Source organism: Serinus canaria, chromosome 11 (genome assembly GCF_022539315.1).
Source record: "Serinus canaria isolate serCan28SL12 chromosome 11, serCan2020, whole genome shotgun sequence".
Classification (NCBI taxonomy): domain Eukaryota; kingdom Metazoa; phylum Chordata; class Aves; order Passeriformes; family Fringillidae; genus Serinus; species Serinus canaria.
Genome location: NC_066325.1, coordinates 17,306,911 through 17,329,696, shown reverse-complemented (window position 1 = coordinate 17,329,696; position 22,786 = coordinate 17,306,911). Strand labels below are relative to the sequence as shown.

Here is a 22,786-nt window from a genome sequence, read left to right as displayed (position 1 = left end):
AAAAAATGAGGATTTACTTCCCACAGCAGCTCCTGCAGGTCATTAATGCTGAAATGCATTCCAAGCCATTAGTCCACCAGAGGAGACCTCCAGTTCTGGGAAGCTCCATTAAAAAAAAAAAATATATATATAATAAAAAGTGATAGTTTTGTGATGGTTCTCCACGTTAATTGGCTGATGTGGGAAAGGATGTGCCATCAAACCACATCACAGCACGATGATTTCTTAATTAAACAATAAATTAACAGTGTGGGGATCAATACTCAATTCCATTTGAAAATGCCAGATGGGCCCAAATTTGGAAAAGGTCACCCAGGCTGTAGATTAGCTCTCCTGAAATAACCAGCAAGGGGAGATGCAGTGTAGCCTCTTAATTTGGATCACATTTTGAAAAATGTGAGTAATTACTTATTTTCAGCGTGAGGAAATTAATACAAAGATTATTGAAAGGCTGCAAATTCCACAACAGCCTGAAAAAGGGGAACTGAATGGCAAAATTTAAAGGGAAAATTGAAAGCTGGCTGGGCAGAGGTGGGAGAGGAGTGAGGGGTGTGCATTTGTGTTCTCATCCCCTTTGGAACCATCCATGCAATCCCAAGCTCTGCACAATTTCTCCTTTCCAGAACAACCAGGCAAAAGCCAAGCTTGTCTCTCTGAGCAGAAGAAGAACTGAGAGGGAAAATGGCAGGGGGAGGACGAGTGAAATTCCAAATCAACATCACCCACAGGCTCCCAAGTGCTCAGGCTGCCTGATTTCCATAAATATGGAGATGTGGAATGCAATTCCCTGTCTGACACATTGTATTTTACCACATTCACCAAATTACAGGGAAACCCAGAACATCCACCCCAAGCTCCCAAGGCTGGATTCCAGCTCCTGGGAAGAGAGGGAGGTTCCTGCATCAGACTTTTCCGAGCTTAACTCAGGGCTCTTCTCCCTGTTTATCACATTAAAAGATTAATTTCTCTAAGCTCCTAACATCTATCACTAAAGCTGGGCAGCACTAATCTCTCTGCCTTTGCCCATGCTCCCAGCTTTTCCCTGCCAAGCTCTCACATTCCTTAAACCTCAGGGATTACAGAGGAGAAGGAGGCTCCCATGCCTCTGAGAAGTTCCTGAGCAGGACTGACAGAAGAAGAGACCCCTAATTATTTTAAGCAGCTGTATTAATTAGTGGGACCCCGTGGCCTTCACATCCTCTGGAACAATCCCTTCACCCAGGATTTTGCTCCTGGGAGGCTGAGAAGCCTCAGAGAAAAAGGAAAACAATGATTGTCTGATTGCTTCTCCCTGTTTGGCTGCTTTGGAATGTGGCTGGAGATGGTTGAGCCAACAGGGCCAGGTCTGACTGGTTTCATGTGAATTGTTTTCACTTAATGGCCAGTCACAGCCTGCTGTGTGAGGGCTCTGGAAGAGAGCACGAGGTTTTAATTATTATTTTGTCAAGCCTTCTGCAAGGATCCTTTCTCTGTTCCTCAGTGGAATGGAATGGAATGGAACAGAACAGAATAGAATAGAATAGAATAGAATAGAATAGAATAGAATAGAATAGAATAGAAACAGAACAGAACAGAACAGAATAGAATAGAATAGAATAGAATAGAATAGAATAGAAACAGAACAGAACAGAACAGAATAGAATAGAATAGAATAGAATAGAATAGAATAGAATAGAATAGAATAGAATAGAAATAATAATAAATTAGCCTTCTAAGAACATGGAGTCAGATTCTCCTCTGTCCTGGGGACCCTGAAAATACCACAAAGAGGTTACAGCATGCTGCTTTCCTACTGTCACTGTTTTTTCTATTGTTGCTGGCACCTTTTTAGCTTAAAATGAAAATGACCAACACAAAGAGGGGCAATTCAGCCAGGAGGCATCACAGCCTTGGATTGCTTTCATTTAAGCAGCCTCAGAAAGCTCTGTAATTGCTCAAGACAAGGCAGTTTCTCTGCTTGGAAGATGGTTCTAGGTGATATCAGCAGCATTTGGGTTTTCTAAATCCTAAAGCTGTGTGCATATCTCTATCCATATAATAATCAGTGTGGTAAATTAGGGAGTACTTTCTGCTGAAACTGAGGATTTTTTGCCCTGCCAGGCTCTGACTGCTCTTACAGTGATGCCATTATGTCTATGGGCCTTTCATCCTTCTTTTTCCCTTAAAATGATCCATTTTTAAACCCAATTCATGACACACCACTCTAATGTGTCATTCCTACCCTTCCCACCTGAGTTTCAGGCTTTGTCCAAGACTCCAAAACCCCTCCACAATCATAAGCAAAGCAAAATAATCCCATTTCCCTTTCACAGGAGCAACCCACTTAGCCATGAAATGTAAATAATTCTCAGCCTTGCAGAGATAGGAGAGGAATTTCCTCACACCAATTTTGTTATTGAACAGCTTACAAAAGAGAGTTGTCCCCAGTGCCAGTGAGCACTAAAAATTCTGGCTGCAGCTCAGCAGGAGGGACAACACACACTTAAATCCTGCTGATCAATGTGGGACTTATGGGCTCTGTCACACCAAGATCTATGCAAATATAAATAAGTTATTGGGACCTCCCCGTGCTTCACATGAAAGAAAATGCAATTCCAGCCTACAGACAAGCACAGAAGTCAGAACCACACAGCCAGCCCTGCAACAGCTGTGGAATTATTCATTTCAGACAATATTTTGTGGGTTTGTTTTGTGCTGTGGCAACTGCAGGGCATCAAATATTCCTGGAGCTTTGTCTGCTTTATCCTTGGGGAGCAATGGAGGGCCCAGATGATCTCAATTAACCAGCAGCAGCTCAGGAGAGCCCAGATTCATCCAGGGGACAGTGGAGATGGCATTTAGGCATTTGGACACAGGTCGTGCATTAAGAAAACTCGCAGGCCATAATTAATAAAATTTCAGAACAATTTCCACCAAGTTTCCATTTTCATTCCTAAACCGCAGTTTTAATTGCAGGCAGAAAATCAAGCAGGAAAAAAATCAAGAAAATCAGTTCAAGATGATCCCAGCATGGCCTGAGGAGCCCCTCCAGTGCAGAGGTGTTGATAAAACCAGGGCTGCTGTTGTCCTGCAAACCCCACAGAGCACCTTGGGCAGCACTTGTTCACCCAAAATAGATTTTTGCTTTCAATCCCAATCCTTCTTCCCTGCCACAGGCCCTGAGCTGTGGAAATCCAAGCCTGGCAGAGATCCCTGTACAGAAACATCAGATTTATTTATCCAGCTCTGTGTTATGTTTGGAATACAGGCAGAAAATGCCTTCACTATAAAGCAACTTGAATGTTCTTTAAAATCTTTAAAATCCAGTCAGACTATTGGCTGGAAAGGTTTCATTATTGCTCCTTCACAGAGAAATACTGCAGCACTTTTATTGCTTTTCCAAGAGCTGAGGAAGATCCTGCCCCCTCTGCACCTCCTGGTGTGTGGCTTCTCAGATTTTATGAGGCATTTCATGATGAGAATTATGGGCAGCAGCTCTGACCTTGTTGCAATTTAAATTGACCAGTCATGGGTCAACATTTGCTAAAAAAATGCTGAGCATCTGAAGTTTATATAAATTTTTGAAGCGAGTTATAAAATAATAAAATTAGTCAAGAGCAGCTGCGTTTTTTAATTCCACTTGAAAGAAAGATGAAGTGGGAAATATATCAGGATTGATGCAGCTGAACCTGATAAAATTTTAATTTTCTCTCTCTACCTGCACAGCCTCTTGTTTAACTTTGAATCAGTTGCTAAGTTCGTGCAGAAACCACTCTAAAAGTGCTCAAAGATTATTAATGGTGGGGAAAATCAGCAAATTGGGAACTGTTCTGTACAAAACCCCCCAAATCAATGTCAATTTTTATTTCACATATCAAAAGTCAAGTATGGTCCAGAACTTGTTTTGACTGACCTCTGACATTTTTGATTAAATCCCAGAATTCATTTATTTCTCCACCTGCATGAGAAGATGTCCCTGCACATTTTTAAAAATGGGGGTTACTCCAATGAAAGCTGAGCACTGACTCTCCAAGTGCACCCCAGCCAAAAGCAGCAGCCCATCCTTTATCTGGTGCCATTTCCATGAATGTGGGAGGGGTTTTTTCTCCCTAACACTCTGAGTGGTTTTGATTAAATGCCATTTCCTCACTTTCTCCCTGGATTGTGGCAGGTTTTCAGTGCTGCTGCATCTGTGGAATGGTTTCAAGTGATTCTCTTAAGTAAACGTAGGACTATAAAATGTGAACATAAACAGGACAGTTCCAGAACAGTAAAGGCATAATTTGAATAAACAGGCAGGCTAATGAAACACCATTAGCTGGAGAGACATCATCTCCCACCATTCTTGCAACTGCAAATGCAGAAGTAAAAGAATTCTATTGCCTCAATCTTCTGATTTTTATGTGAGTCACAAAAAATTTGCTCCCACCCACTGGCCATGAAAGCTACTTTGGAATTTTGTAACTGTTATTGCCTTTTCAGCCTTGACCCAGCAGCTGAGGGCTGATACAGGAGGTGGAACATTTAATTGTAAATTCAATATGCACCGTGATTAAGAAATCTCTAATCCAAGCTGCCAGATCTGTTGAAAAGTAGCAAAATATTTTCAAGGTGCAGCTGCCTGGTCCCTCAGCACTGTCCAGTCTGGCCTGCCAGGGACAGGACAGAATTTACAAGGATGTAAAACCAGTGAAACAACAGCCAGAGCATCACTGGGCTGTAAAGGCAGGGGAGGATCATCCAACCCAACCATCAACAGCAGCACCAGCAGGGTCACTCCTGAACCCTGCCCTCCAGAGCCCTCCACACGTTTCTGGAACATTCCCAGGTCTGGGGACTCCACCACATCCCCACACAGCCCATTCCAATGCTTGGCAACTCTTTCCATGAAAATATCTTTAAATTGAACCTTCCCAGCACAACCTGAGGGTGTTCCCTCTCCTCCAGCTCTTGGTACCTGGCAGAAGAAGCTTATGGGCCTTACTCATAAAAATTATAGCCACAAACACCTAATTTTTAAAAAATTAGTAATAATTTCTATTTTAATAATAATTTACATTTATATTAATTTGGGTCCATACTCACATGGAGTTGAGTGCAACAATTCCACTTGCCCATCCCTTAATGGCTAAAGAACATCAGCTTTAATGCTGAGTCAAGATTATTCTTGAGCCTTCCTCCCTTGATAAATAAAAATTCAGTATTTAAGCCTTTTGTTCAAGTTGTCAGTTACAAGCAGATCTGAAAAGTGACATTACAAACCCATGCAGGGTTATCAATTCTCTCTCTAATAATTCTGCTTCTTCAAGGTATTGATGCTTCTGTTTCTGTTTTCCTAGGTAAGAAAATAAGAAACCACAGTGAAAACTATGAAACCACACACGAATCCAGTGTAAGGAAAGTGCATGTCAATGTCCTCCTCACATTTCCTTGCAAGAAATTATAAATATAAGGAAAGAAACTGTAAATATATGGAAAGAAATGCATCAGAAGAACGAGACATCTCAGTTTGTAAGGGAACTTTGAGGATTCTGTGTTACCATGTTTTGGTTCTGCTGACAAAGCAAAGTGGTGGAAATGGGGACATTTGGGACTGTTTGGGGGGAAAAAAGGCATCAACCTGCTACTTCCAGTGAGAGAAAGCAATTTAAATCTGTGGAAATAATTAGATATGAGGCACATCTCACTGCTGCTATTGTTTTGATAGCTTTTATCACCGTGATAAATTTGCAGGGAGGTAAGTGAGCTCGAACGGGGGTTTTTTAAGTGTAACTGTGATTGTCAATTAAAGGAGAGATTATATTGTCAACAAAAGACAAGTGAATGCTGGAAGTGGCAGTTTGCATATGTTTACCTTGAGTGCTGCAGGATCTGGAGCTGGATTCTGCTCGTTTGGGTGCTTTAGTGTTCGAGCAGAGTGTAAATTCTGAGATGTACTTACCACTGCTTTCCTGGCTCTTTCCTCCCTCCAGTTTCCAGCCAGAGCTATTCCCTGCTCACCCCTTGTTCAGGCTGGAAATGGGGTGTACATTCTATTGACCTCTGTTCCTTGAGCAGTTTTCTTCCACCACCAACCCTCCCTGCAGGGTGATGGAAATCCTCCCTCCTCCTCTCTTCCATTAATTGGCCATTAATTATTAATTATCGACAGCTACAGTTTCCCGAAGTGGGTAAAGTGGACTCGTGGAAAGTTTCTGTTCTGACAAAACTGGGGTTTTTATTTTGTGACAAAATGTTCTTGGAAGGGTTTCAGGTACTGATAATTGCACTGGATAATTTGTCACTCTTTTCTTCTGCTCCTCCAGGTCCCTGTTTGGATTTCCAGCTCCAAAATTGCTGCTTTTGTAACTGAATAACCCCAAACCTCAGTGAGGATGCTAAAAAACATGTTGGATAAAAAAACCCCATTTATTAAGAATAAATGGTCATTGAGATAGGCAGGAAACCAGCTCAAAAGTGATGATTTTAGTGGAATTTATTTTAAAAGGCCCTAAAGAAAACCAGATTATGGGGGTAGAAAAACAGGATTGTGCAAATCTAGAGCAATAAGTTCTTTCCCCAAAGTAACATCTGAAATAAAACTGCTTGAAGGGAAATATCCAGCCATAATTTTGCTGAAACACTGCATCTCCAGCTTCATCCTTTTATTTCAAATAAAAGTGATTAAAGCTGGTGTTTATTCAAGCTTAAATATTTCAGTGTTTGAGGCATTTACATTTTTTAAAAGGACTTAACCAGAAGTATTAGTTTTAAAAACTGCCACACAAGTTCAGAGTTTTCACGTCTCTAGAAGAATAACCTGTGGAAAATATGCTGCATTTGTTTCATTCTATTGCTAAATCTCATAAATACAATTAGCAAGGGAGCTGACCTTCTGCTTTAAAGGAATAATATCAAAAGATCACAACAGAAATAAACCAAAAGCCAGAGGTTGTCTGCTCCATTGCCTGTTCTGCAAACACAACATTTTCCCTTTTATAAATCAACAGTTTCTCTTAATCTAATGGAGAAATGCCTGTGGATAAATGTGTTTATCACATCACATAAATATCACATTGTCTGCAATGTACTGCAGCATCTCTGAGCTCCCAAATGCCCGCGTGCAATAAACAGCAAACACTGTTCCAGGAATTAATGCCTGCCACAGCCAGAAGGATTTTACACCACATTTCTATTTCTCAGAAAGTTGCTTTCATGCAATTGTGCAGAGAATCTTCTCCTTTTATCCTGTTTTGAGATGCTCTGAACGGGAGGAGTGGTGCCTTCCCCAGACAGGACAAGAACAGGGTTCAGATTGCACAGAGAGCAGAGAGAGCAGAGAGAGCAGAGAGAGCAGAGAGAGCACAGAGAGCAGAGAGAGCACAGAGAGCAGAGAGAGCAGCTTTGTACTGGGGGCTGCTGCACCTACAGAGAGCCAAACCCCCCAAGCAGGTGCAGCAGGGCACGTGCCAGTTGTGGAAGCCAGGACATTGCTCTGGCTGCCCTGGAGGGCTCCAGACCCTGCCAGGGGCTCAGAGACCTTGGCACGGGGTCACAAACACCTGAGCCTTGGATTTTAGCCATGGAAACAATTCCCAACTCTGTGTGAGGAGTTACAGACCACAAGGGTTTGAGTAGAATGACAGTGAATTTGGCACAGGGTGGAAAAGTAGAAGTTTGGGGATTTAGAGTGGGGGTTCAAGAGGCAAGATGGAGGAATCTGGGCCTGTCCTGTCCTTCTTCTTCTTCTTCTTGTCCTCCATCTCCTGCTGGGATGGTGGCACTGCTGGATTGGTTTAGAGCACAGACAGACTGTCTGACACGGGTGACAGGTATTGGGAAGTTATTGTAAATAAAGCACAGGTAGTTCTTGGTATAAAAAGCCAACAGTGCCCTGAGGGTGGTCAGTGTGCCACAGCCCGACCTGCTGGACAGAGCTCAGCAGGGCAGAGACAGAATGGGATGGAAAAGAGAAAATAAACAACCTTGGAAAGCAGAGAAGAGGAATCTCCACTTCTTCAGTCTCAGGGCTGAGATAAAGAGACTTTCCAACACCTCGGGGTCACCTCTACACCAGAGACCTCAGAGACCTCGTCAGCCAGTGCCACTGAGAGCCCAGCAGCATCTTCACAGCCCTCTGGCTTCCCTGCTCTGCAGTCAATGAAAAACCTCAGATCTCATCTCTGATTAGCAAAGTCTCTGACCTGCCCAGGGGCTGGGCTGACATCCCTTCAGTTTGTGCTGCTGCAACCACGGGGTGTTGCTTTTTTGGACTTTTACATCATTAATCATCCCATGGATGATTAAAAACAAGAGGAAAATCCATCCAGAATTCCCCTCAGCTTTTCCCTGGAGTGCTTTTCAATGCCCCACTGTTTCCTCACTGCTGCTTTGTGATTCCAGATGCAGCCACAACAGGAAATCATTTCAGGATCATGTCAGCACCACATTCTGGGTTCTGTCAGAGCTTTTGGGGTTCCTCTCACCCAGCACAGGCTGCAGGACACCCAAACCTCTCTCACTCACCTATGTGCACCAAATGCACAGCCTGAATAACTGAGGGTGATTTCAAATTCACTTCCACAGGTTTTTCATCTCTGAAGGAGCCCTTGGCCTCTTTGGTCTCTTTGGGCAGGGATGAAATCAGAATCTTCTGTTTCTTCTTTGATTGGTTTCGAACTGGAACAATTTTAGGTTTTGACAAGAAAGGGGAAGAAAAAAAATGTCCTTTCAAGTAGTAATTTTCTACTTCATAAGGATCAAATTCTTAAGATTCCTGCTTTAAAAGAGAGGAACACCACAGGAAAGAACAGAGGTAATGAACATTTCTGTCACTCACCTCACAAACTCATTTTTCTTCTACATTTTATTAGATGCTGCCTTGCTCTCCTCCTTAAACACAAATGACAGATTATATTAGATGCATAAATTATATGGATTATATTTCTGTCACCAGTAAATTAGCTGTTAAATTTAGTTTGCATGATGCTATTGACAGGTCTCTGATTTAAGAACGTTTTTTTTCTTTTTAATCATCTTTTTTTCCACCTTTTCTTCTTTTCTCTTTTGTCAAATTCTCCATCACAGTTTGGAAGAACCCAGAAGAAGTTTTTAATGTGTGTCATGGAGTTACAAGGACAGAAAGGTTGAGTTTCTTTTTGAGAGATGGGGAAATGAAGGCTTTGAGAAATCATTTAAGCCCAGGGAATTTTAGGACTCACCATCCCTGGCAGTGCCCAAGGCCAGGCTGGAGAGGGCTGGGAGCTACCTGGGATGATGGAAGGTGTCCTTGCCATGGAAATGGATGAACTTTAATGTCCCTTCCAACCCAAACCAGCATGGGATCCTAGGGTTCTACAAATTCAATAAATATGACATGAGCAGCCTGGGCAACAAATGCAGCTCTCAGTGCAGTTCCATGTTTTATTGCCCTCATTTTCTTCCTTTTTGTCCCAAATTTTCCTAAGCCTAAGGAGTGTTTCTGTCCCAAGTAGGAACCAGACACCTGACACACTTAAAAGACTTGTTGAGGTTTCAGTGTTGGCTCCTCAATTTGGTTTTGTTTCCAGGAAATAAACCCTCTGCTAAGAAACCATTTCTGCAGACCGTGGGCAGCTGAAAAGTTCAAGCACAGTTCATCCAAGCTCCAGAGTTCCAAAGCTCTGCCATGCAAGGTGCAAGCCAGGTCTGATCCAGAGGGATTTCCACTGGGACTTGGACTTACAGGGGCAACACATCCATTCCCATTCCCATTCCCAGTCCCATTCCCATTCCCCTTCCCATTCCCATTCCCATTCCCATTCCCATTCCCAGTCCCATTCCCATTCCCATTCCCTTCCGATTCCCATTCCCATTCCCAGTCCCCTTCCGATTCCCATTCCCCTTCCCATTCCCCTTCCCATTCCCATTCCCATTCCAATTCCCATTCCCAGTTCCCTTCCGATTCCCATTCCCATTCCCAGTCCCCTTCCGATTCCCATTCCCATTCCCATTCCCCTTCCCATTCCCATTCCCATTCCCAGTCCCATTCCCATTCCAATTCCCATTCCCAGTTCCCTTCCCATTCCCATTCCCATTCCCATTCCCATTCCCCTTCCCATTCCCATTCCCATTCCCAGTCCCATTCCCATTCCCCTTCCCATGCCCATTCCCATTCCCATTCCCATTCCCATTCCCATTCCCATGCCCATTCCCATTCCCATTCCCATTCCCAGTCCCATTCCAATTCCCATTCCCATTCCCCTTCCCATGCCCATTCCCATTCCCATTCCCATTCCCATTCCCAGTCCCATTCCGATTCCCATGCCCATTCCCATTCTCATTCCCAGTCCCATTCCCATTCCCATTCCCACAGTAGAATGTCACAGATGCTGTTCACATTTGTGTGATTGCTGTAACTCCTTCCAGTCTGGGATGGTCTCTGAAGCTCTCAGCCAGGATGTCCCGGCCAGAATTCCAGAGGCACAGCTCTGTCCCATCCCAGCCCAGCTGCACAAGGGCTAAGCCTCAGGCTGCTGCTTTGAGGAGTGATCAGGAAGCAGACAGGCACTCAGACAAAGGGATGGGATGCCAGGTGTGCAGTTGGCTCAAGTTCAGCAACTTGGAAAAGCTGATTGTTCAAAAAATTGACAGATCCAGCTCATTCTGCACTCCTGCATTTTCCTGCCACATCTTCAAATCACCTCCCCTTTAATTAAACTGTTGTTGTGGAATCCCCAGGAAGTTATTGACATAATCAAGCTTTGTTGATGTTATTATTTTTGCAAACCAGCAGAGTTTCTACAGACACAAAATTATAACCAAAAGATCAGTTTGAAGATGAATAGCTCTTCCTGGAGTTCTCTTTATCAAAACTCCTAAGTATTCCATCCCAGGAATTAACCAACAGATATTTCATGCAGCTCTTTCTTCACTTGCACAGAAATATTTATTCATCCTGGACTTTCCAGGAGCTACTGCAGAGCCTGAGGGTAACTGTGATTTACAGATGCCATGAATAAATTGATGTTTTCTTGTCTGGGCTGCACTCTGCTCCAACAGGCAATAGCAATCTCAAGGCACTTTATGCTACCAAGAGTTTCTATTCTGGAAACAGCCACATACTCTCAGAAAATTGACAGCACTGGTATTCCTGAGCAACAAGAGCTGTCAACTGCTCCTTTGATTTCCTGGTGATACTTGGAAATATCTATGTTGCTTCTGGTTTTCCTAAGAAGGGAAATTCTGTGGCACAGCCGAGCAGAAAACCAAAGAAATTCCCTTGGTGACACAAGATAAAATTGGAACTTTGAGCATCCTGGTGGAGGAACTGGGCCCCAGATCTCTTTGTGCAAGGAAGAGCAGAAATGCATCATGGAGTTCACAGGAATGAGCACTGGAGGGTGAGAAGGAGCCTGTTTGGAACTCTTTAATGAACTCTGCTCTAAAGGTTTGCTCCAGAAGGATCCATTACAAAACATTTTAAAGCTGGAACTTTAAATGTGGCTTTAGCATGAAATAAGTGCAATAAAATTTTAAAGGAAAGCACCCAAGCCCTGTTCTGTTAATGCTCTCACAGATACCCTGCAGCCACTTGGCAGGCTCAGCTGTTTAACACTCATCTCTGCATTCTTTTTAGCTTCCACGTTCCTTTTAACCAGGAGTTCTGCTTGAACTCTGAGCCAGATCACACACTCTTGCTCCTGCACAGAAAAACAGGGGCAAGCCTGCAGAACCAAGTGCTGATCATCCCTCTCCCCTCCTTTAGCTTCCTGATCTTCACCATGTTTCACTGGATAAATAAAAACCAACCCCTGCAGGAAGCACCCAGAGAACCACTGGGGTTTAACCCCTGCAGCTCAACACCAAGAATCATCTCACTAATGACACACATCCCTTGCAGGGCTTGGAGATTTTTTTTTTTAGGACTACTCAGATTTTTTTTTTTTTCTGGGAGCAGCTCACCAGCAGAATCAAATGGTGTCTGGCAGAGAGCCAACTGAAATTATCCAAGCAGACTTCCAGACAGCCATTTCCTCAAGCCCTCAGATTTCCACAACCACTCCAATCTTCTCCCAGCAGCAATTTATAGCCAGGTTAAAAATAAAGCATGCAGAGCTGTGAATTATGAGGCAGGCTGGTGGTTGTGCCTTCCCCTTTTATGCAAAAATGAATTCCAAGGGGGGTGCAAGAAAAGAAGCTTTGAAGAGTTTGGCCCTAACAGCTGATTTGAAGCACCACAATTTAAAGAGGAAAGCCAAAAGAGAATGAAAAGTTTCTTTCCTTGTGTGCCCACGTGGTTTGCTGTGGGCAAGACGAGCTCAAAAGAAAATATTTCAATTTTGCTGCAATTCATGAGAGATACCCCCACATCCACGCTTCAGACCTCTTAAAAACACTCATCTCTTAGGATTTAAAAAGGAAGTTTTAATCCTGGCTCTGCCAATAATCTTCTGAATGACCTTGAGCAAATCACTTTGCCTCTGTTCTTTCAGCCTGGCTGTAAAGCTGGATTAATTCTCACCCACTCGTGGTGGTGGGAAATAAAGATTGGCAGGAATTCTGTGAGAGATAAGCAGGACAGACACCAGGCTTTGCATGGACTTTGCAAAGATAAGCTCAGACACTTGTGTCTGGGAGGTTTCAAGGGAAAATATCAACATTCCCTTTCAAAAAGGTTTGCATTTTTCGTTCCAAATGAATCCTACCTGGGACTCACCCCACTTTGATTAAAAATTAAGACAGTATGTACACCTTGGATTGTGTCAATAGCAATGAAAAAGCTGATTACCTTTCTTTCACATTTTATTTCCTTCCTTTCATGGCATAAGGCTTCACCAGAAGTAAGAAAACATTGAAATAGCTCAATTTTGCAAAACTGGCCGTGCAAAGGGAGCACCTGCAGCATGGCAGGACAGCAAATGGTGCAGGAGGATGGCTCAAACACCCACTCACCTCATTTTTCTAGCCAGCAACCAATTAATTTATGTTTTGAAACACAGTCACACACTTGTTTTGCAAAATATTCCTATTAAATGCAAAGCTATATTACCTAGCATTCCCAATAAGACTTTTAATTAAACTGTCAGCTTTTTGAAGGCAGAATTATCTAAAGCCTGTTCTTCCTACTGCTCTCATTACAGCTGGGTTTTGTTTTCATTAGTTTCTTTCTTGTGGTGCCTTTATTCTCTGCTCTCATTACAGACAAGATTCATAGATCAAAATGACAATTTTGTAGGAAACCCCCAAATCAGCCAAGGCTGTTGTTGCTTACAAAAGATACAAATCTGCTTATCAGGAGCTGATTTCCTGAGCATAAATGAACCCAGGAGAACCCCAGTGACCCAAGCAGTGAAATCACTAAATATCAGTCATTTGCACGGGCAGAGATCTGTTCCAGAGGATTACAGAACCTACCCAAGGTTCTGGATAATGCCCATTCCCACACAGCTGCCTGCAGGAATTTTCATGACTTCTGCTCAGATATTGTTTGTTTCTGACAAAGAAAGCTGCAATAAAAACCTGAAAACTGACCCCAAATCCCCTGCACATGTGGGGTATGGTTTGCTTTACTATATTAGTATAATATCAGTGTGCCACACTAATGGCACCAATGCTGTGAGTACAGCATTCTTTAATAGCATCTAGATCATGAAATAACAAATTAGCCTTTTGAGAACATGGAGTCAGAGTCATTCCTCCCTGCCATGGGGGACCCCAGAAAATACCACAAGTGGCAATTCTGAAGCTCTGCTGTCACCTGGGGTGGATGGCAGCAGACTGGGGAAGTCACTCTGAGTGCCACCAGGGCACGTGGCCTCTGCAAGCTGCTTCAGCTGAGGCCTCTGCTTACAAAAGAGACATTAATTTTCCATTTCGAGCTTTTCTGTGCTGAGCTGCTGAAGACAATGACACTTGGTAATGATCATTAATGTCTGGAAAGGCTTTGACCTGAATTTAGTGCATTTTGAGACAAACATTTCGGGACGGGGATTATCATTTCACTTCATGGCATGCAGGTCTGCAGTAATCCCTAAGCAATGGCCTAGGAGATCCCAAAAGCATGAAAAATGTATTTTTGACATCCTATGTGCATAACTGCTTTTATGGTGGCCCTCGAGTGCAGGCATCATAAACCACTGAATAGCTCACAAATTATTTACAGCCAATAAAGAGCTGTGTTGACCTGAAATGCAGCACAAACTTACATGGTGCCCAAGCTTGCCTGCCAAAGCACTGAAAGAGTGCTAAAAGTGGTGAAAAACATTCTAAAAAAATAAGTAATACAGCTGGTTTCACATGCACCATAGGAGGAACCCAATATTTTTCAGTTCTATGAGCTTGCTTTGAAGCAAAACCCGTGTTTTTCCTCTATTTTTTTTAAGCTGTGTCCTTGGGCTTGAGCAAAAAACACTCTGTGTGTCAGTGAGTTACTGCAATGCCCCCATTTTTTTACATTAATGCAGTTAATGGTGCCTGGCAGTGTAAAAAGAATAAAAAATGGTGCACATTTCCCAGTTGTTCTTTCCTGTGCAGCACCCAGACCATCTCCACACATTTCAGCCAGGGCCACTTCAGAGCTCCAGCACAGCTCTCCTTGAGGCCACTTCCCAGAGACACCACCCAAAGTGCCCAGGAGAAATCCCCCAGCAGAGTGCCACCCTCCCTGGGTGACAGAAACCCTCCTGCTGCTGTTGGCATGCCCTGAACACCAGCCCCAGTAAAAAATGTGACAGCCTAGATTTCACTAGGCTGGCTGGAGGGTGCAGTGCAGCTTTTGACTTGATGGAATATCCCCCTTGCAGTGGGGGATGCAGGTTTAGCAGCTTTTAATTCTCCCCCAGAGCACCGTGCCAGGTTTCCATGTAATTAAGTGGGTACATCCAGGCTGTTTACAGCTGGGATCCCTGATGGGACTATTGTCTGAAAACTTTATGTTCTTCTCAAAACTACATAGAGGCTGTCAAGTTCCTTAATAAATTTCCTTCTAGTGGCTGTTCCAGAAAGAATTTTAAGCAATTTATGATTAAGGAAGCCAAAGAGGGGCTTCTCTCCCCCGCTTTTTAATTTTTGTTTCTACTTTCTTATTTTATTCTTTGCCATGGGTTAATGGGTCTTAATTACAGGAGTAATTGAGAAAAAAGCTGAAACAGAGCTAGCTTAATTTGAGGCATAGAAATGAGCCCATTTTCAAGATATTAATCCATGGAATAATTAAAAAAGCAAAGGAGAAAACTTTAGTTCACGACTGACAGAGCTGCAGCGAGAAAATTAAGTTTGATACATTAAAAAGCCACTAAATCTGAGCCAGTGTCACCAAAATACCTGTGACTGTGAGGAAATAATCTAATAGCATATGAAACAGGTCTCTCTGGTTTTGGTTTTTTTTCCCTCACAAATTTAATAAGATGGAACAGTTCCTTTATTTACAGGTCTCCATGCTTTAGCAGTCTGCTATCCCCCTGTCACGTCTCATTAGGATGCAAGCAAAAAAATCAAATGGGAAAGGGGTTTCAAATAAATATTTCATTAAGGAGAGCAGAGCAGTAGTCAAGGGAGGAAGTCTGTACTCAGAGCAAGTCCAGCATTTAGGAAAAAGGAAGTGACTGCCCACATTGTCCATGTTCAGTGGCACAGCTGACCCAGGCAGGTGACATAAAATGATTTTTTCTGCTCCCACACAGCTCCTCCTCAGCATCCATGGAATAAATTACACTTCAATTGCAGGGGATGAATTCACAGGCAAAGAGAGGGAAGCAGAGCAGAATATAACAAACAATCCCACTAAGCAGTAACAAAACATCCACCAGAGAATCACAGCACTGAGCCTTCTTCCTTCCTCTGGGTCACACAAATCATTGCACATCCTCAATGAACTTTCCAGAAAACTTCAGCAATTCCTGTTGAAACTTCAAACTTCAGCAGTTCTTCCATCTAGAATGTAGACATTGGCTTATTGAGTATTTTGAAGATAAAAAGTACAATTCTGTTAATTTTAGAAAGATCATATAATTCATTGTTATTCTGCTACTTAATCTTTTAAGTGTTTTCTTGTCCTGCATGAACATTATACAATGTATTACACTTCATATTTGCTTCCAACTTCCATTCTAATCTTTGTTAATCCATCCAAACTCAACTTAAACTGCTGATAAAAGCTTCTACTCTGAAGGAAACATCAAATAGTACGGCAATTAATATGTAAAACAAGAATATTTCACTGGATCAGCCTCCAGTTCCTATCCCATAAATCACTCCTGACCAGAGCACATGGGTACATGGATCCACACACACCAAAGGTGATGGAAATATTCCATGGGCAGGAAGGAACACACCTAGGGACCTTCTGGAAGGAGGAACACATCTAGGGACCTTCTGGAAGAGGGAACACATCTAGGGACCTTCTGGAAGAGGGAACACATCTAGGGACCTTCTGGAAGGAGGAGCACATCTAGGGACCTTCTGGAAGGAGGAGCACATCTAGGGACCTTCTGGAAGGAGGAGCACATCTAGGGACCTTCTGGAAGAGGGAACACATCTAGGGACCTTCTGGAAGAGGGAACACATTTAGGGACCTTCTGGAAGAACCTCCTTCCTCCCACTGACGGTGGAAACAAACCCAGAGAGATCAGCTGAATGCGTTTCCCATTCACCAGGAACAGCTCCTCTGCAAACCTCCTTTTAAAAGGTCAGATTAAGTGGCTGACAGAGCACTGATTTAATGTTTGGGCTTTTTTGTAATTCCACACTTGTAGAAATGTTAAGAAATAAAACAAACAGGGTGTAGGAAATGCACAGAAACAAAATGACCAAAACAAACATCACCTTTTCCTCCCCATGATTCACTCCTGCAGAACTGGGGGGACAAGATGGAGACACCTCAGTGGTAATTGAGCTTTTAGAGGCCTTTAGAGCTGGTGACAGATTAATAGGTTGCTATCATAAATTCTGACATCCTTGCAATTTCTGTATTCCTGGATTTACACACAAACTGAACACTGTAAACACTTCAGTGCCTCAGCTGCAGCATTTCACATCTGTTAAGGCTGCTGGTAACTTTATGAAATAACACCATGTCACAAAGCAAGTCAGCATTCTGCAATTAAACTGAGGCCAGGCACCACAACGATTCCAACAGATAATTTTCCAAACTAATTGCCTCAAGGAAACTCCAGAAACACTAAAAATCATGTCTGTTGAAGAGAACAGTGTAAAAGCAGTACTTTCACTGCCAGTAGTATAAACACAAGAGGTTTTAAAGGAGTTTGTTTCCTGATTATTAAGTTCCATGCTGTGTAAAGCAATTATTACAGCTCTCGATTTCCCAATCTTTGTGTTTATTAAAACTAATGAACGCTTTTAGCATACAGCAGACTAAATAAATTTGCATAGGATTATAACAGGCAGCCTATACTCATCCCTGTAGGCTTAAACACGAACTGTAAAAGAAACATTTACCCAGTAAATAAGCAAACTGACAGCTGAACTCCTCCTTAACTCAGTCCATGCCTGGAGTTGAATTGGAGTGGGCTGCAAAAATTCTGTAATAAACTTCACAATCTGATGCAGTTTTGGTTGATCTAAGCCCTAAAATTGTGCTAAAATTATTCTAGTTAGTTTTTCTATTCAAGGAAAGCCTTATGGGCCAGCTTAGTTTCTGATTCAGAAATGTCAAGAGGCCTGAGATAGAGATGTTAGCAAAGAGCACAGAGAGGTTGGCAGGGCAGGGCACTCCAAGGTCACTCATGGACAATCCAACGCTTCCCAGGTGTTCAGATACAACAACCAGGCACTGAGTGCAATAAACACCTGGACTGTCAGTGCTGCAGGTCACTCCTTTCCTTGAGCACCACCCAGCTCAGCACTGAGCAATTCATCCACTCCTTTGTGATGGAGAAGGTAAAAACCAGAGAGCAAGGACAAGTGGAAAGTTCTGTGGGGTTCTGTTCTGCTCACAGCCTGAGGCACAGCCCCAGGGAGTTCAGCCCCACAGCAGAGGAAAAGTTTTGTCCTTTGCCAAAGAATCACAAATGTTTTGTTGAATTTCTCATCAGTTTCAGTGAGATTCCCTCCATATTTGAATCCTGCAGCTTCCTCCTCCTGGTGTCCTCTGTTCCTCCTCCTCTTCCTCACTCTCTATTCCAGCTGTTTAAAAATCTAATTTTTACTGCAAGCTGGAGAACAGGGAGACAGCTTCTCACTCTTACACCCAGCCTTCCTCCTCCTTTTCCTGCAGGCTGGAAGGGAATTTCACTTAGTACTTAGATGCCCAAATTCACACACACACACACACAGACACACAAAAAAATCTGTCTCAGCAACGAAGGAGAAAAACTACAACGTCAGTTTGAAAAAAACTGTAATAAGGAAGAATTTGGCACTACACTGAATGGGTTGTGCTATAAGCATAAAAGTTTCATGCAGGAGAAAGTAGCTTAATATTCTGTAAGATTCTGTCCATCTTCTATTAGAGCCAGACATAATTAAAAGTATCTGCTTAAATCTTTAGCCTCATTTTCCTCTAATGTGCCATCTAAGTCTGAACAAGAATTAATATTAAGGAGCTGAATGAGCTGGGAAATGCTAATAGAAGATTTATCTAGGAGTTGAATCACCAATGAAGGCTTTTCCAGTGAGGAAAATACAAAATAAGGAAAAAAGGAAAGGGATATTTGTAAAGGGGTGGTGGGGAAATAACTCTGGCTAACATTCACCTTTTGGTTTTCATACTGAAAGAGAAATTAGGAGTTTTTGCTCTTTTTCATGATTCCAACATAAGTGGGGGGGAAAGAGTGGCTGGAAGCCTCTGTGGGAGCAATATCTGTGACAATTACAGGATTCTGTGGTACCAAGGGTGAAGTACACTGGCTTGTGAGCTCATGGACTATATCCCACTTTTATTTACTATCAACCCTGTAACAGCAAAATTGTGTATCAGATAATAAAGCAAATAAATTCAATGTTCATATGAATATTGGCATCTTTCAACATTGTATTTAGGACCCATGGCTGAAAATATAAAAGTATTACAAACAGTGTAACTATGCCTTGAGATATTAGGGACATTTCTTAACATCTCCAAGAGCTTTGGTTTTCCTTTAAAAAAATATATATATATATAATATTTGATAAAACATTATAAATGGTCCACTGTCAGTTATAAATATTCCTGAATTTGGTAGACCAAAAGACATAGAAACCAGAGTTTTATTATAAAAGTTCTGGTTCTACAGCACCCTAAATAAAAATCCACAGGTTCATAATTATTTCAGAGAACTGCCGGATGGAAAGAGATTAATCCCCTGAAACAAATATTGCCATGATCTGATTTCAGGGGCAGACACCTCTGCTGTTCAGAACTTGGTGTCATTACCTGGAGAACAACTCAGTGCAGGCAAATCAACAAGAAAAACTCAGGAGGGAAATCCTGAACCCAGGTAGAATCAAAGAAAGCTGCAGTTGTGAGCACAGGGCAGATCCTGCAGGCTCTCAGTACAAGCCTCCTGTGTGTGTCTGAAGTCAGGTAATTCTATAAAACAACACTGTATTTATCTAAAATGAAGATTAAAGCTGAACACTGCCCTACAGCTCTGACAGTGGAATGTTGCTATCTCATTTTAAACACCCAGCTTGGGGAGCTGGAACAAAACCACCCCAGAAGTGCCTGTTTGGAGGGGCTGAATAATTGAAGAGCAGAGCAAAAAGCTGAAAGAATCCTGCCTTTTACTCAGTAACTACAGCAAGTTTGCTTTTTCCAGTATTTTAGGAGATTTATGAACTCTTCAAAATGGGATACTGGCTCATTTAAAGTAATTTGACAAACTCTGTTCTGAGCTATTACAAAACGTGCTCAGAGCTTTCAGCACAGCTTCCAACTCTGCTCTCCCACTGCAAGCCCTGTGCTGAAAGGACAACAGAGCAAAAGACCTTTCATTTCCTCTTAGCAGCCTGAAAAGGGCTGGTTTTCAGCTGATCACATAGACATCTCTAATATTTTCTAAAAGATATTTAAAAAAAAATCTTTAGTTTGAGAGCTCAAACAGAGAATTTTGTGCATAAACTCTGTTATTACAAGAATAAGACACCTTTAGGATAGAGAGGGTTTTGTCAGATGTTTCCTGGCAAATCTCCCTTGGATGAGCACTGTGCAGGCACAAAGACAGATTTATTGGAAATCATTGGCTCCATCTTGTTTCTTTTGAAGTGAACTGAAGCTCTCCTATTCTCCTGAATAATAGCACAGTCAGTTTCTCAGCTGAGACTCTTGTCCTAAATACATTTATGTGGCACTCTGCATGTAAGAGCAAATACAGAAAGGAAACAAATCGAGCCCCAAGCCATGGGATTTCCTTCATTTCCATCAGAAATCAGGTTGTCTTTGCTAAGGTGGAGTTATTGAGCAGAGAATCCAGGACATGCATTTCAGTTTTACCTAACATTTGAACAGATTGAAGAGAGAGTAAAAACAAAAGAGGATCAGATTGACTTGGCTCAAATTGACTTTCCATCTTTTATTAGCTTCTCTTTTTGCTCAGAGACAAAATTTACGATTACTGAAGTGCAATTAGGCTCTTGCAACCTCCAGTTTTCTAACAATAACATTCAGTTTTCAGAAATAAACATTTTCAAGAGTCCAGAGTCCATGGTGGCAAGGCAGATCTGGGGAAGAGAGGCTGGAATTTGGGATGAGGGTGACATGACACCTGCAGCTTTTGCAGAAGGGTCTCAAACCCCCAGGCTGAGCTGAACTGGGGCTCCTGAACCCATGGAGAAGGTCCCAGGTGAGGCTGGGCAGGGCCACCAACATCTGGTGGTGCCCTCAGGTCCTGACAGGCAGAGCTGTGTTTTCATTTTCCAAGCAGCAGCTGAAGCAGGTAGTAAGTTTTCCCTAGGGGGGAAAAAAAGAAAAAAAAGAAAAAAAAAAAGAAGTAGTAGAAGGTTTCAAAAGAAATGTCTTACTTGACAAAGCCTTACAAGCTGCACCACAGAGGGTTCTGGGGATGAACAAGGCTGGCAGCTGGTTTGCATGGCCCTGGGTCATGCAAGAGAGCTCTGCTCTTGCAGGAATCCTACCCAAGGGCAATCTGAGAGTGCTGTCAAAACAGAAAGAACAGAAGCATTTCTAGATAGGATTTTTAAAAGGAATTGATCCTGAGAAATGCTGACCATTTTCTGGCAGGTTGGAGCCTTCATCTTTCATCGCTGTGCTAACATCTCTATCTCAGGCTTCTTGAAATTTCTGAATCAGAAACTGAGCTGGCCCATAAGGCTTATATTGAATAGAAAAGACTAACTAGACTCATTTTAGCACAGTTTTAGGGCTTATGTCAACCAAAACTGCATCAGATGTTGAAGTTTATTACATAACCATACATTGTTCAAGCACAGCAGATTTAAGATCATTATTAAACATATAGAAGGAAAAAATCATTTTCTAGCTCTCCTTTGTTAAAAAAATAAAGTCTATCCACCTCTTTTTATGAAGCATGGCAAAAAATGTTTTATTTTAGTTTTCAAGTGGAAAAAGTTGTACTTGTCTATTGCATCCCTATTTAAAACTGCAGAATTGCTATAAAAATATTTCTATATTTGCATCTAGAAATATCATAATGATTTTTGGTGGAAGTTCTTACCTACCCCTCTGTCTCCAAAGACATTATCCTGGGAATCTGACACAGACAGAGGCTCTTTGGCAGCCCCTTTCCTGGGGAGGTGAAGAAGAACTGACCAGCCAACTTTGAAGGCTTTTTATTTAGCTAAAAATTAAGTTCTGATGGTGGGAAGGGATTTTCTGAAGCTTAATTCATTGCTAATGAGATTAAAACATTTTTTAAAGTCTTTTTTATATGTTTTAATCCTTCTGAGTCATGTTTTCCCGCCCTTAAGGGTATAATAGTTTATCTGATCACTCTCAGTTCCCTAGGACTATACTGCTCATGGTTTTGGTGGTTTTTTTTGTGCCATTCCTTGGGAATCTCTAACACATTGTTCTAAAATGTGTCATTAGGCAGAGCTCTCTTTTTGTCTCTTCACTGCCAAAGAGGACTTGATTCTCTCCTCAATTCTTATTTCAAATGCTGAGAATCACATTTGAAATAAGGCTTTTAAGGACAATTGCTGCTCAATTCTAACCTCACTGACATTATGACCTGTGTGTTTGTGGTTACGTGTCTAAAGGAGGCAAATCCTAAATGTCCAGAGGAATTTTACCTTTCTAAGCCTGAGCTGGAGCAGGATGGAGATGTTTCGCTTCCTCCACAAAAGGTCCTGACACACTTGAGAGTCACTCTTTGGGCTCATGTTGAGCTTTTTGCCACAGGGCTTTAAGAACAGGCTGTGCTCAGGTCTGTGACCTCAAAATTGCACAACCAAAATTTTGTTGTTTCCTGCAGTGGTTTCAGAGCAAAAACTGCAGCAGGGCTGTCCTGGGGCTGTGGTCCCTGAAAGTATCAGCAGCTTTCCAGGAGCCACAGCCTCCTCAGGACATGGGGAGCTGCCCAGGAGATCAGATTTGTTCCCTGGTGTGCACCCAGCCACACTTGTGTCACCTGTATTCACACAGGAATGATTTATTTTGGAGTTGTGCAAGCCTGGTGTTCCACAAACCCAGCACAGCCCAGCAGGAATATGGGAGCCACAGGGGAGAGGGACACAGTGGACAGTGCAAGGTCATCAACTGAGACTGGAGAGATTCAAAATAGGTATTTGAAAAGAATTTATTCACTGGCTGGGAGGCCAGGCTGCCCAGGGAGGTGTGGAGTCACCATCCCTGGAGATGTTGAGGTGCCTGCATCTGGTGTTTGTTGCTGTGGTTTAGGGTTACAGTGGCAGCGCTGGGTGAACACTTGGG

General features: G+C 42.5%; 1 protein-coding gene across 1 annotated transcript in view; it reads left to right on the top strand.

Annotated features, from left to right (window-relative positions):
* The window catches only part of SDR42E1 (short chain dehydrogenase/reductase family 42E, member 1), a 1,031,186-nt gene that overhangs the window by 179,476 nt on the left and 828,924 nt on the right, over positions 1-22,786 (top strand). The gene's annotated exons all lie outside the window — the stretch shown is intronic.